We start from the raw sequence: 13,849 nt of genomic DNA, 5'->3' as shown, positions 1-13,849 counted from the left end.
AGGGGGAGTTGGTTAGGCTACCCGTGACCATTTACTCCGACAACGGCCCAAAAAGTAACTAAATAACAATATTCTGACTATAACTCTTCCTTTTACTAGCACATGTGAAACATTATGATATGCTCTGAGATGAAACAAAGAACACTACAAAACATTATGTAACAATAAATAAAACAAAACAAACATAGACAGAACTAGTAAGTGTGACATGATCTCCAGGTGACAACGGATGGCATGTCGGGTGTGGCAATATTGAATTGTTCATCGTGTGTACAAGGAATTAACATGGTCGTAACGAAACAATAAATTAACAAAAGAAAAAGATTTGGGAGAGAAAGGAGCTATGACAATCTTACAGTAATTTACAGGGGGAAAAGATGTTCACAAATCAAAACAGCCTTGTACTTCGTCGGTGGTTTAATGGTTGACCACGGTGCACTTCTTCCTGATCTCACCCTGGCTTCCGGTGAGCGGGTTGGCGTTGCCCATCTTGATCATGGAGGCGGCGAAGTCCGCGAAGAACTCGTCCTTGAAGGTCCCGGTGGCATGGAGCTGGACGTAGGCGCGGGTGAAGGGGTCGGTGAGGAGGGCGCCGTCGGAGTGGAAGAGGCCCCGCCGCTTGCTCACCAGCTTGAAGTAGTCGGTGTCGAAGGTCTTGAAGCTACCGGGGTCCATCTCCACGAGGGTGGTGTTGTCGTTGAGGCTGGCACACTTGCTCTTTAGCCGCATCATGTACTGCGGCTCCAGTGTGGGGTCGATGTCGCTGGGGTTCTCCATGCCGGTGAAGTTGTAGAGCCGGTCGGAGAAGGAGAAGCAGTGCGACGTCCCGATGGTGTGCCCGGCGGACAAGACGACAAGGTCCTTTGCGTCGAGGTTCACGGCGGCGAAGAGCTGGGTGAGTACGGTGAAGTTGGAGGTCGGGGGTGGCAGAGCGTCGGTCTCGTTGGAAATGGACACGCTGCCGTCTCGCCGGCCGAGAGGAACTGTCCAGAATGGACCCTTGCTCTGGAGAAACCATGATCGAGCAGCATTAGAATTTGGCTTCCACACGTATATACCGTGTCATTTGCAAAAGAGAACGGCCTAGTACTCTACTCACCAGCCATACTGCGTCCCGGGCAATGAGGGCGAGGATGTCACTGGTCAGGCCACAGCACACATCGGGGTACGGGCAGATACTGATGCATGCAAATGCAGCTTACCCTGACGAAGCAGTCGTGGAAGTGCATCCGGAGGAGCGGCCCGGCGAGGCTGGGCGCCAGTGACAGCGCCCTCACCATCTCCTTCCTCACGACGTCCTCCACGCTGGGGCACGACTCGCTGTAGGACTTGTCGTGCAGCTGCGCCCGCGCGCACGTCGCCGCCACCGCCGCGAGCAGCAGCGCCACCATCGTCGCAGCCCTAGACGCCATATTCTCGGCCAAGAAGGTTGTTTCTTGCTTGGCTATGCAAGAAACGACGATGGCTAGGTGGCTAGTTGATCAGGGGAAGCTTGAGCTGCTGCTGCTGCTGATGGACTGGCGCCGGGGAAATATATAGCGCCGGAGTGTCCCCACGCCTGCATGTGGTGGGCTGTCCTCCAGAGCAGCAGGTAAAATTCCCATGGTTTAATGAGTTGTTCCTTGTTTGCGCTCTCCGGCGGTCTCCGTACGTATAATGGAGGCGGACGGACAGCCAGACGGAAGCACATCATTAGATGAATTCACTAATTTTCTCTAGACAACAATCTGCTCACTAACTTACTAACTAGCCATCACGGAGCAAACTGCGGTGCCAAGTTCTAATCAACAAAGGATACGTGCAACAAATGAATGCCACCACCTACTGGTAGGTTGAAGATATGGAAATATCATGATCCGTATATTTATACCGGCACCACATGCTATCCCGAATCAGTTTTGCTAAGTCTGAGTCGATGCTATATTCGTTTGGTCTGAAATACTTGTAACCCCGGAATTTTGAGCCAGATTCAAACAAACTTGAAAATAAATTTAAATTATGTTAGAAGTCATTGAAAGGTAGTAATTTTTTTAAAGAATTTTCACACATGTCATCCAAAATTGCTTTGTTTTTTAGATTAAAAAGCTTGCCAAGAATTAGGCTAATCTGATGCCTTTGTCGAGGCCCTGGCCCAAAAGACCAGGAGAATTTAAATATCATGTTTTGATCAACATATAATTTGAATAATGACGTTTAAATTCCAAACATGGTTAAAATGATATTTATAAATTTGGAGATCTAGTTTTTATAAGTATCATGCTTGGCACCTGATTCAGTATTTAAACCCGAATATTAATCTAGAGATCCTACACCTACGAAAATCTAGGTAAACCCGCCATAGCAATCATACAGACATTCTAGAACACAAGAAAAATAGTTGCCGAGGCAAGATCCTAAACATGCCCATTACCCGGTTGCATCTTATTGCTTGGTCATCTTGTCATCGACCGTCGCCTAAGAAAATCATACACTATAGAAAATGGCTTATAGGTGAACACAAATTTGTGACGGGCGAGACGTGTCACCTGCCACAGCTAATTTGGAAATATAGCAGTGACGGGTACCAAAGCTTACCCGCCACTGCTAGTAACAGAGCAGTGGCAGGCAGGAATACGTGCCCGCCACTGGTAGACCGTTTCAGAGCTGGATGCGTAATGCAACCTAATTGTGATGAGCAGTAACAAAGTCCCGCCATTGCTTATCTGTACATCAGTGGCGAGTGTGACTGTTGCTTGCCACAGCTAAATTATGGTAAGCACTCTTACCAGGCACGAAGGAAGTACATATTATACACTTGTAGTAGTGGCCGGTCCAGTCGGCCGCCCGCCAGTGTTGTCCACTTACGTGTAGCAGGCGCCCTGCCGTGCCCGTCACACGTAGACCCACGACGCTGGCTGCAGTTCACTTTTCCCCCACCTGAAAAACGGTTCCAAAATTTGGCATTTCCCCCGCCCCTGCCCCCCCCCCCCCCGCCTTTCCCCCCAAATCTTGCCCGACTCAGCGTCGCGCCCCTCGTTGCCGCCTCTCATCCTCGCTGCTGCTGCTCCCCTCGTTGCCGCCTCTCCTCCTCACCGGCACCGCCACACCCCTCGTTGTTGTCAGCCCCTTCGTCGATGCTGCGTCGCGGCCTTCCTCGCCGCCACGGGCATGGACTCCTTCTCCAACACTGGAGGCATCTCGCTGCCACCGCCACCGCGAAGCTCCTCCGCGATGGCTACAACTCCGACCATTGTGCCCTCCTCCGCCAACATCGGATACCTCGCGCCTCCTTCGGACGCCAAGCGAGCCACCTCTCTGGTATGGTCAAAGTTGTGTTTAGGGTCATTGCGGCGGCCCCTCGGCGAAAATGTTTTGGCAAAACGTCGATTCATTTCCGTTTTGCCGAGTTCCTGGTACTCGTTATGTCCTCTTTTTAGCATAGGTCATGTCGAATTTTTCTTTCTTTTTTAACTAGGATCCATTGTAGTATCGTTGGCTTATATTTGCAGGTATTAACATGAGTGCCTATGTTTTGGCGAAATGTCGATCCATTTCTATTGGCCTTACTTTGAAACGTAAGTTCATTTCTTTATGCTTGCACATATACACCTGAGTACTTTGATTTCAACCTTATTAATTTACATTGTTCAATTGTTCCCCGAGACGGCCGAGCTTATTTCTTCGATTCCAGGAGAGACCCTAAGAAGCCATGGACCGATCTGAAGAAACTTATCAATGCTGCTCTTTTGATGTGTCATAAGTCCGACCGTAAGAACATGCCACATTCACAGTACAAATTTAACACTAGCTTCTATTGCCGGCAACAACCGAAAGGCGAAACCATGCACATGGCTGGCTACTATGCCATGGTCTTGATGGATGACTATGTGCGTGCAGGACCACTGTTGAGGAGTGATTCAATGTTGTAGAAATGGTCCAAAGAGAATGAGAAGGAACTTAAGCTAGCTCACTTTTGGACAGAGCACGAGCGCTTTCAGAGGGTGCTCATGAACATCATCAATCGCCATGTAGTAGGGGATGAGAGGAGATATTCTGCTGCGGGGCAGAGAGTCAAGAAGAACAAGAGATGAGAATGAAACATTGACATGGCCATATATATGCTCCTTTCTAGTCTAGCAAACCGTCAAAAACCATTAAACTATGTCATGACACAATGCTTGTTACCTTGTGATCTCTAGTTTATATGTACGCATGTCATATGTTTATATATTAACCTTGTGATCTTTTCCATATGTATATATTTTGAATTTTATTGTCTGCTAAAAATAACAGATGGGACCGCCAGAAGATTTGTGGGAGGGGGTCTCTGCGGCGGACATGGAGAAGCACTATCTATGAACGTGGGAAAAGTATCGGGCAGAGCACCTCAGGGAGGCGATGTTAGTTGGGTTAGAAGTATTCCAATGGCCAGGTGTTCTCTCCCAGCGATTGAGAAGATTGCAGAGAGGCCGTTTAGTGACGTCACGGCGTGCATATCCTTATGGAGGCAACCCTGGATGAGAGGCTAAGGATCTGGCCGGGTATGAGTCCAACCACCATACCCATAACCGCTGAGGTTGTTGTGGGCTCTTTGAGAGGCCAAATCTCCAATTCTAGAGCAAGCGGCCCGTTGGTCCCCATTCGTTCCATCAAGTAATAATTCATGTAGTATGTGCGGCTTCTACTAACAGTCTATGCGTTGAACATTGGCTGACACTCATTTCAATCCAGAACAACTCGTCAAAGCATTAATTATGTGATGAGCGACGGCATATATATGCTTATTAATTATTGTAATGCACTTGTTATATTTGCTTTATAACTACTACTTTTCATTAATCTAACATCATTGTAATGTGGTTCAAACCAGCATTTATGTATCAAATGCAATATGATGATATAATTGAGGTGCAATGTGCTGCAATCCAATCAATTCGGCATGCGACAATAGCAGTGGCGAGCACAACACACTCTGGCAGATCATAGAAAAGGACCGCATTCACTACTCGGTACGGTCTTTATGAATATACAGTGATGTCCTTTGGTCTCACCAATGCCCCTGCTTTCTTCATGCGTATGATGAACAAAGTATTCATGGACTTCCTCGACAAATTCGTGGTAGTCTTCATCGATGACATCCTCATTTACTCCAAGGGTGAAGAAGAGCACAAGGATCACCTCCGAGCAGTGCTACAACGACTCCGCGACCATCAACTATACGCCAAATTCAGTAAATGCGAATTTCGGCTCAAGCAAGTTGGGTTTCTCGGACATGTACTATCCGCCGAAGGTATAGCCGTGGACCCGAGCAAAGTAAAGGATGTGCTCGATTGGTTGCCGCCCACGACCGTGACGCAGATCCAGAGTTTTCTCGGATTAGCTGTATATTACCGTTGTTTCATTCAAGGGTTTTCCAAGATTGCTAAACCCATGACGGAGCTGCTCAAAAAGGATAAGAAGTTTGAATGGACGGAGGACTGTGAGAAAAGTTTCAATGAGCCAAAGATACGGCTGACAACCGCACATGTATTGACTCTTCCAGACATTTATCGCAGTTTTGATGTGTATTGTGACGCCTCCAGGCAAGGCCTTGGTTGCGTACTTATGCAAGACAGCAAGGTAGTAGCATATGCATCACGACAGCTACGACCCCACGAGGGAAATTATCCTACTCGTGATTTGGAATTGGCTGCGGTGGTTCATCCGCTAAAAATTTGGAGACACTACCTGATTGGAAAAAGGTGCCAAAGTTTTATCGATCACAAAAATCTTAAATACATATTTACTCAGCCAGATTTAAATCTCCGTCAATGAAGATGGCTAGACTTGGTCAAGGATTATGATCTTGGAATAAATTACCACCCGGGTAAGGTCAACGTGGTTGCCGATGCACTCAGTCAAAAGCCTGTCAGCTTAAATGTCATATTGAAATCCTTGCCTCCCGAACTCCAAGAGGAGATCGCTCAGCTCAACCTAGTCATAGTGGATGCTGGCCTCGCTAATATTTTGGAAGTTACCCCCACACTTGAGGAAGAGATCCGCAGGGCCCAGCCAGCTGACATCAAGCTGCAAAAACGTGCCAAGAGCCCGATGGCTGAGCAGACCCCAGATTTCTCCAAGGACAAATTCGGTACCCTCCGATTCCGTAGAAGGATTTGTGTACCCAATCAGCCTAACTTAAAGCAGAAAATCTTGTCGGAAGCAAACGAATCCTCATATTCCGTTCACCCGGGAGGTACGGAAATGTATGAAGACCTTAGACAAATATTCTGGTGGGATGGAATGAAGAAAGACATTGCCTATTTTGTGGCCTGTTGCGACATATGCAACAAGGTGAAGGCAGAACATCATAAGCCAGCTGGACTTCTCCAACCGCTGCCAGTTTCGCAGTGGAAATGGGATGACGTTTGCATGGATTTCATTATAGGACTGCCTAAGACTCAGCGAGGGAAGGATGCAATCTGTGTCATAGTGGACACCTTAACCAAGGTTGCTCACTTCATTCCGATCAGCACCAGATACCGAGCAGATCAACTTGAACAGCTGTATGTATCCAGAATAGTCAGTCTGCATGGAGTACCCCGAACCATCACTTCCGACCGAGGTTCCCTATTTACCTCCGCTTTTTGGTCACGTCTCCATCAAGCCTTGGGGACAGCGCTGAAATATAGTACTGCTTATCATCCTCAGACAGATGGACAGACAGAGCGGGTAAATCAAATACTCGGAGATATGTTGCGAGCCTGTGCTTTAGCCCAGGGACCTAAATAGGAAGACTGCTTGCCATATGCCGAGTTTTCTTATAACAACAACTTCCAGACCAGTCTAAAGACGTCACCGTATGAAGCTCTGTATGGCCGTAAGTGCCGGACTCCTTTAAATTGGTCTCAAACTGAGAAACAAGTTAAGGAAATCAGAGACAGAGTGCAATTGGCCAAATCTCGACAGAAAAGTTATTATGATGCAAAGCACCGACAGATCAATTTTGAACCCGGAGAACACCTATACCTCCATCTAACTCCTATGAAAGGCGTCAAGAGATTCTAGACCCGTGGAAAATTGGTACCCAGATTTATTGGTCCATTCCCGGTTATGTCCCGAGTGGGTACTATTGCATATCAGTTGGAACTACCCGCTGAATTGGCAGACGTGCATAACGTGTTTCATGTTTCACAATTAAGACGTTGCATATCCCCGCCTGAGAAAAGGACTGCTATGGCTGAGGTAGAATTGGCAAATGATTTGACCTATGAAGAAAGACCGTTTAGAATTTTGGATCAGATGGAAAGGGTCACTCTCAGTAAAGTAAGAAAATTCTACAAGGTTCAGTGGGAGCATCACATAGAATTAGAATCAAGTTGGGAGCGGGAAGAATTCCTAAGGGCTCATTATCCAGAGTGGTTTTCCCAAGAAACCGAATCTCGAGGACGAGATTCATTCTAAGTGGGGGAGGTGTGTGACAGCCTGGTTTTTGCCCCCTCTTATTTGCCTGGTTTTTATTTGGAGTTATTCTGAAATTTGGAATATCTGAATCTTTTCATATGGATTTAAACACTTGGGTATCCTTGTCTTGCACCCAAGTGCTTCATTTCCCTCCCTAATCATCATTTCCCTTCTGATCCACCCCAAAAATAATCTTTGGAATATTTTTCTTAAATGAAAAATATTCATTTTTCCTCTCAAAAACCCTAGCCAGTTCAATATGCTCCAAAGCAACCCCAATTTTTATGGCCCAGAAAAATCTGAGATAATTCACAAATATTGTTTGAACCCTTGGAGAGCAAAAATATTTCATCACTTTTTGGAATATTTTTGCTACAGAAAATATTTTCTGTTCTGGACAGAAATGGTGGTTTCTACAGCAACTACCATTTTACTTGCTCCATTGTGCCTGGACTTTCTTGTGCATCTTCACCTTAGTAGATCGTGGCTAACATCCAAAGCACAGCCCCCAACTCCCAGCCATTTGACCATAGTAACCTCTCAAAGTTACTGATCAGAAACTTACTTGGCTTGTAAAAACTCCTCTACTGCACCTGAATCCAAACCAAAGCGTGGTAAACTTCAAAACCACCACGAACAACAAGCCAGACATGATTTTTGCACGTAGGCTGGTCTGAGGGAAGAGTTCGCGCGGTGACCACGCGTGTCCACCATGCCATGCCTACGTGTCGACGCGCTCTGAGTGCCGCCGAGCGCTCTGTTCGCGCGTGCTCGCTTCCCCCGTCTGCCCGAGCATGCCAAACTTCGCCACCATCCTTGTCTCAACGCCATTAACTCCCCCCTGGCGCTCGCCGACGCCGGAGCTCGCCGCAGCGAGCATGGGCACGGTCCGGCCAACACAATAGTGCGGTGCACACTGTGCTCGTCGCCTTCTCCTCGCTCCTGTGCTCGTCCTCGTTCGCCAACAGTCACCGCGTGAGCTGCGTCGCCTTCTCCCCCTCACACTAACGCCGCTCGTCGCCGGCGCCGTGGACAGGTGTCCACCGGCGGAGCCCGACCCCCCCCCCTCTCCGCTCGCCTATAAATGGAGCCGCCCCCAGCCTCCTCGAGCACCATCCACCACTCCCACCCACTCCTCTAGCACGTAGGCAACCGTAGCCCGGCCGGGCAGGCCGCGGGTCACCGTCCCCGAGCTCGAGCTCGCCGGTGATCCCCTCTGGTCATCGCGGTAGCTCCAGCCCCTCTCAGGCCAGGGCGAACCTTCCAAAGCCTCCTCCTCTCGTCCGTGAAGCTGTTCCGACCTCTTGGAGCCCCTGGAGTTGCCTCTGCTCGTCGTCTTCCTCATCTCCGGCGACCACCGAGTTCTTCCTCCACTTGCGAGGTCGATTCTGACGCCGTCCGACCACCCCTAGCTACGCTACGGGTACGGGTAGGTGCGCCTCCGTCCCCTCTCTCAATCCCTCCCTCTCGTTTTGGCCAAGGAGCCCTCGTCGCCGGCGAGAGCTCCGGCGAAGCCGCGACCCCCTCTGTTTCCTTCTCCCCCTCCTCCTCACCTGACTAGCGGGGCCCGCTAGTCAGCCACTCTATACGTGTGCGAAGCAGTACGACTGGTGGCGCCCCTGGGCTTTACGCCTTCGATGTCACCCCCTAGTTTGTTTTATTTTTGTTCAAATTCATTTGAATTTACAGAAAGCTTCAAACTGCCATAACTCTTCAACCATAAGTCCAAATGAATTGATTATATTTGCATTGTGTTCTTTGCAAAGAAATCTAGCAGCTCACCAAAAATGAGATTTTTCTGTGATGCCTAGATTTTCTGGTGATTTTCAGAAGTGTTCTTGATATCTTCTTCTTGTATTTAAAATTATTTTCAGAGGGTGAGGCTTGTCTTGAGGATCACCAGAAGGCTTGTGAACCTCATCTGCACTAAGGCAAGCCACAGCAACATTTTCATGGTGTCATTTCAATATTTATGATTTTCTTACATGAATGAAATAATTAATCCATGCATTTAAATAACTATTATGTTATTTATATTCTGTTAAGCGTTTGTTAGTTATTATGCTTGATTTACAGAATGTTTTAAACTAGCTTAGTTGGTAAAGAAGCTAAGATCTACTTGTGGAAGTTATTTCCTTGCACAAATAAAATAGTAAAATTTGCTAGAAAATATTCTGTTAAGTGCTTGTTTAGCCATTTTGCTTGATTTACAGAATGTTTGAACCTAACTTGGTTGGTACAGAAATTAGGATTTGCTTGTGGTGATGGTAGTATAATTTTTGCTATGCATATGAGAAATTAATCGAAGTTATTTTCTTGCATGAGAAAAATAATAAAACTTGCTAGAAAATATCTTGTTAAAGTGAGAGTTACCCTGACCAGGAAAGTAATATAAGTTGTTGATGTTTATGCTTAGTGTGAATATGGTTGACATCAGTCATTTTCGTTAATATGTGATGCATGTCTAGTATTGCATTTCATGGCATGCTATGACACCGGTCATTTTCATTTTAAGTTGAACCTGAATATAACTCAACTTGAATATATCGTTCACTCGGTCATGGTGACGCTGAATCGAGTTTTTGCCAGTGCAACCACATTTGCCTTTGTGGGAAGGCCTTGATTCGGTCCATTGACATGCCTCTGGTCGGTGCCTCCAACTAGGGAAGGTTATGGGCATGCTTACCCTGGCCCGGTAAGCAGGCATAATCTTGTGTGCCCGTTGTTGAGATTATGGTACCGGGTCCCTGAGTGGGACCGTTTTGGCCACAACGGTGGTCGTTGTGTCTTTGGTAGACACGGGGCCAAACAAGACTAGCCCGTTGGGGATTGGGTCGGAGTGGCCGGGAGAGTGTCATGGCAATGGAGGGGTTTTGTCGGAATGCCGTTGGTCCACGCAAATGGGAGTGCGAGGCCATGGGTTCCATGGTGTGGGTACAGTGTGGTACCTCTGCAGAGTATATAATCTATCGATAGCCGAGTCCACGGTCACGGACGCCTCGTAGTAGGTCCCACCATGAGTCAACGTTTAATAAATTTGCACACTAAGTTATGAACTTTCACTGTTGATGATGGCGGAAAGGCCATCAAGATGTTCGAGACCAAATATTGGTCGTGGTTGTGATCGCCGTAAGGATCACGAGTTACTCTTGTCAAGACCACGATGGTGATTTGTTTGTGATCCGTAAATGATCACGGTTGGTAAGTCCGTCCCAAGGGACGTTCGAGCATGATCACAGCATGTTGGATATATGGTGTTGCATTATTATTAATTGGTTAATTATCATGATATTGTTTGTCATTATGATTATGCCTGTTGTGAGCTTGCAAGTACATTCAATGTACTGACCTGGCGTATCATGCCAAATTTCAGGAAAGTCTCGTTGGAAAGGAGTGTTGTCCGGGTCTAGATCGTGTCCACATCGGTGTCCTTGTGCTATGGAGCTTTTGCTACGACGTTATTCCGCTGCCGCGTAGTTTTCATGATCGAGGCCCCTTTATGTTCACTAAATAATGTACATATTGTTCAGCCGCACTGTGCGTGACGCTTGGCCTCGACATCTGTTGTAATATAAACTCTGATCCGCTAGCATCAATAAAGCGGTTGTTTTCTATACCAAGATGTTGTGTGTTGCTAGAAGACATGGTCTATGGGCTGGCAATGCAGGGTAAACCGGTCGCTCTGAGCCGAGGTGCCACAACTACGATCAGAGACCCTTCGAAGAAACTATGTGCGATGGAATAATCGCAAATTGTGGTGTAAAAAACCCGTCAAAAAGGTGCAAAACATTTGCGATGACAGATGCATCAAACAAGGTTCAGATTTTAGTTGCGTGTGCGATGCACGGCATACGGTTCAGTTCAATGAACTGGTTGCGATGAGGAAGAAGAACAGAAATGGGCAGTCAGATGAAGGCATGTGCGATATACGGCATACAGTTCAATCGGATTTACTGTTTGTGATGAGGCGGAACAAGAGAAATAGACAGCTAGATAAAGTGTGTGCGATTGAGGGCATACGCTTCAGAAGGATTAACTGTTTGTGATTAGGCAATAGAACAGAAACGGTCTGCCAGATCAAAGGTGTGTGTGATTGATGGCATACACTTCATACAGATGAACTGTTTGCGATTAGCCACAACAAACCGAAACAATTAGATAGATCAACATGTGTCCGCTAGACGGGCACACATTCTAATTAAAAGAAGCGTGTGCGATGGTAATAACGAGCGCGGACGGTTCTTGGAACAAGATGTGTGCTGACATTGCCTATTGCGGTGCACCAAACGCCACGTACGCGACTGAGAAAGCGTGCCCACGTGTTGGTGTACAAAAGTAGGGGCACACCTTTGTACCCCTTAACTTGTGCACGGGCAGTCGGAGCCGCGCGCCATGACCACCCGTAGCAGGGCAAGGGAGGGAAGCTAGAGAAAAGCCGAAGTACAAGACAGCCAAGGCAACACCAGGGCCAAGAACACAAATAAACAGAGAGGCGAAGCAGGTTCCCCCCGGCAAGACCCTTGCCGGGGGCAGCCTCAGCGGCCCCGACAAGACCCTTACCGGGGCGGCTCGTCCTCATCAACAGAGTGAGCCACCCTCGAGCCCATGGGTTCCAACTCAACCAACCACGTTGGAACTAGGGCAGGAGGCACCTCTGTGGTAGCATGCAGATCTTTGTGAAGACAAGGAATATTCAAGATCATATGAGGATTAAAAGACAACGGTCCTCGGCAAGATCCTTGCCGAGGAGAGCCACAAGACCCCTGGCAGGATCCTTGCCGGGGACGACAGCGCGCCACGGCAAGACCCTTGCCGGGCCACCCGGCAAGGCCCTTGCCGAGGGCGTCAGCGGGGCCACTGCCAGGCCCGCACCAACCAAGCCTCCACCGCTGTTCGCATGCAGCTGCCAGCCCAACCAGCTGGACAGGCACCTGCGTGGCAACATGCAGCTTCTAGGCCAACTCAGCACACGCATGCGTGGCGGCATGCAGATCTTCGTGAAGGCTCCACCACCGCGCCACCTCAGCAGCCTGCCTGCCTACATGGCGCCGCATTTATCGCTGGCCCGGGCGCGTGTCGAAGCAAGGCAGAGCGGCGACGGACGGGACGGGCCTCGTTCCCATCCCCAATAAAGCAAGGGGACACCTAAGCGATGCATTAAATGCATGTTGTCCTGTAATACGAGCGATAAGCTCATAGCACTGTAGGCCTTTCCACCTCCTGTGTGCCACTGTGGCAGCCCCTTTCGACTATAAAAGGAGGCCCATGGCATACTGGAGAGGGATTCGGCTCTTTGAAACCACGCATCCACCATAGCTAGTTCGAGAGCCTAAGAACTCTCTGAAATACAGCCACCAAAGCAGGACTAGGGTATTACGCATCCTCGCGGCCCAAACCTAGGTAAACGAACCTTGTGTTGACTGCTAATCCTGCTCCTCTCACAACCCTGCACCCCGGCAACCGTAGTAGGGATTCTCGTGATCCCATAGGTGTCGTTTCTCACCGACATCTTTGGCGCGCCAGGTAGGGTACGCGATTGTGAGAATCTTGTTTAGTAGTTAGCCTAGCAGATCTCCATCGACATGGCTCCCAAGAAGAAGACGGCCACAGCGATCGGCTTGTCGGGAGCCGAATGACCCGTGCCAGTGCGGGCAAGCAGCGGGCCGGTCGTGGACAGGACCCGGGCCGCGGTCCGTGAGCATCAGCATCGCCCTGGCAGTCAGTGCCTCGCGAGCGGCGTCGTTCGTGCACCAGACGACGGGCCGCACGCTGCCAGATCCAACGACGGGGCCGGGCCCCCTACAAGCGGCGCGGGGCCCTCCAAGAGTGTCGTTCTGCCACCCACGGGTGGCGCAGCAACCTCCAAGATGCCCACGTCGGCGCCCATGGCGCGCTCTTCCCACGGTGCACGCGACGAGCAGCATCACCACGCGGAAGACCCCGGACACCGCTGTGGGAAGAGCCCTGTGCATCGTCCGCGGGACGAAGGAGTCTAGCATGCTCGCCGAAGTACTGGCGAAAATGGCACGCAGCCGCTGGGCCATGGTAGAGCTCCTTCTAACGTAGTTAGAAGTCGAAGCGCGCCACGGTCCACATAGTTGAAACCACCGCCCACGCCAGCGGAAGCTTTGGCGCGCGCGCAGCTGCTCCTCGACTTCCCTCCGGCTGCGGAGAAGCTCGACGAGTGGAGATCCATCATCCAGAGCCTCGTCGCCATCGCCAATAAAGATGATCCGCGACCGGTGGGGCTCTCGGGCCGGCGCTCCATCGAGCCACCACATGTCGACGGTGGAAGGACCGGGGGTGCTGTGGTCACGGTGCACACTCCTCCTCCACACCAGCCATCGCGGGTGACAGCCCGTCGTGACGACGCTTGTGATAACATCTCCATAGCGTCGTCCGACCTGCGGGCTCACCGCGACCAACA

The 13,849-nt window shown here is 49.3% G+C and overlaps 1 pseudogene; it reads right to left on the bottom strand.

Annotated features, from left to right (window-relative positions):
- Window positions 1-320: 320 nt before the first annotated feature.
- On the bottom strand, window positions 321-1,482 carry LOC109737932 (peroxidase 1-like; annotated as a pseudogene).
- Window positions 1,483-13,849: the final 12,367 nt, after the last annotated feature.

The sequence above is a fragment of the Aegilops tauschii genome, chromosome 1, assembly GCF_002575655.3.
Source record: "Aegilops tauschii subsp. strangulata cultivar AL8/78 chromosome 1, Aet v6.0, whole genome shotgun sequence".
Taxonomy (NCBI): Eukaryota; Viridiplantae; Streptophyta; class Magnoliopsida; order Poales; family Poaceae; genus Aegilops; species Aegilops tauschii.
The sequence above is the reverse complement of the archived record's forward strand: the minus strand, read 5'-3'. Positions and strand labels throughout refer to the sequence as shown.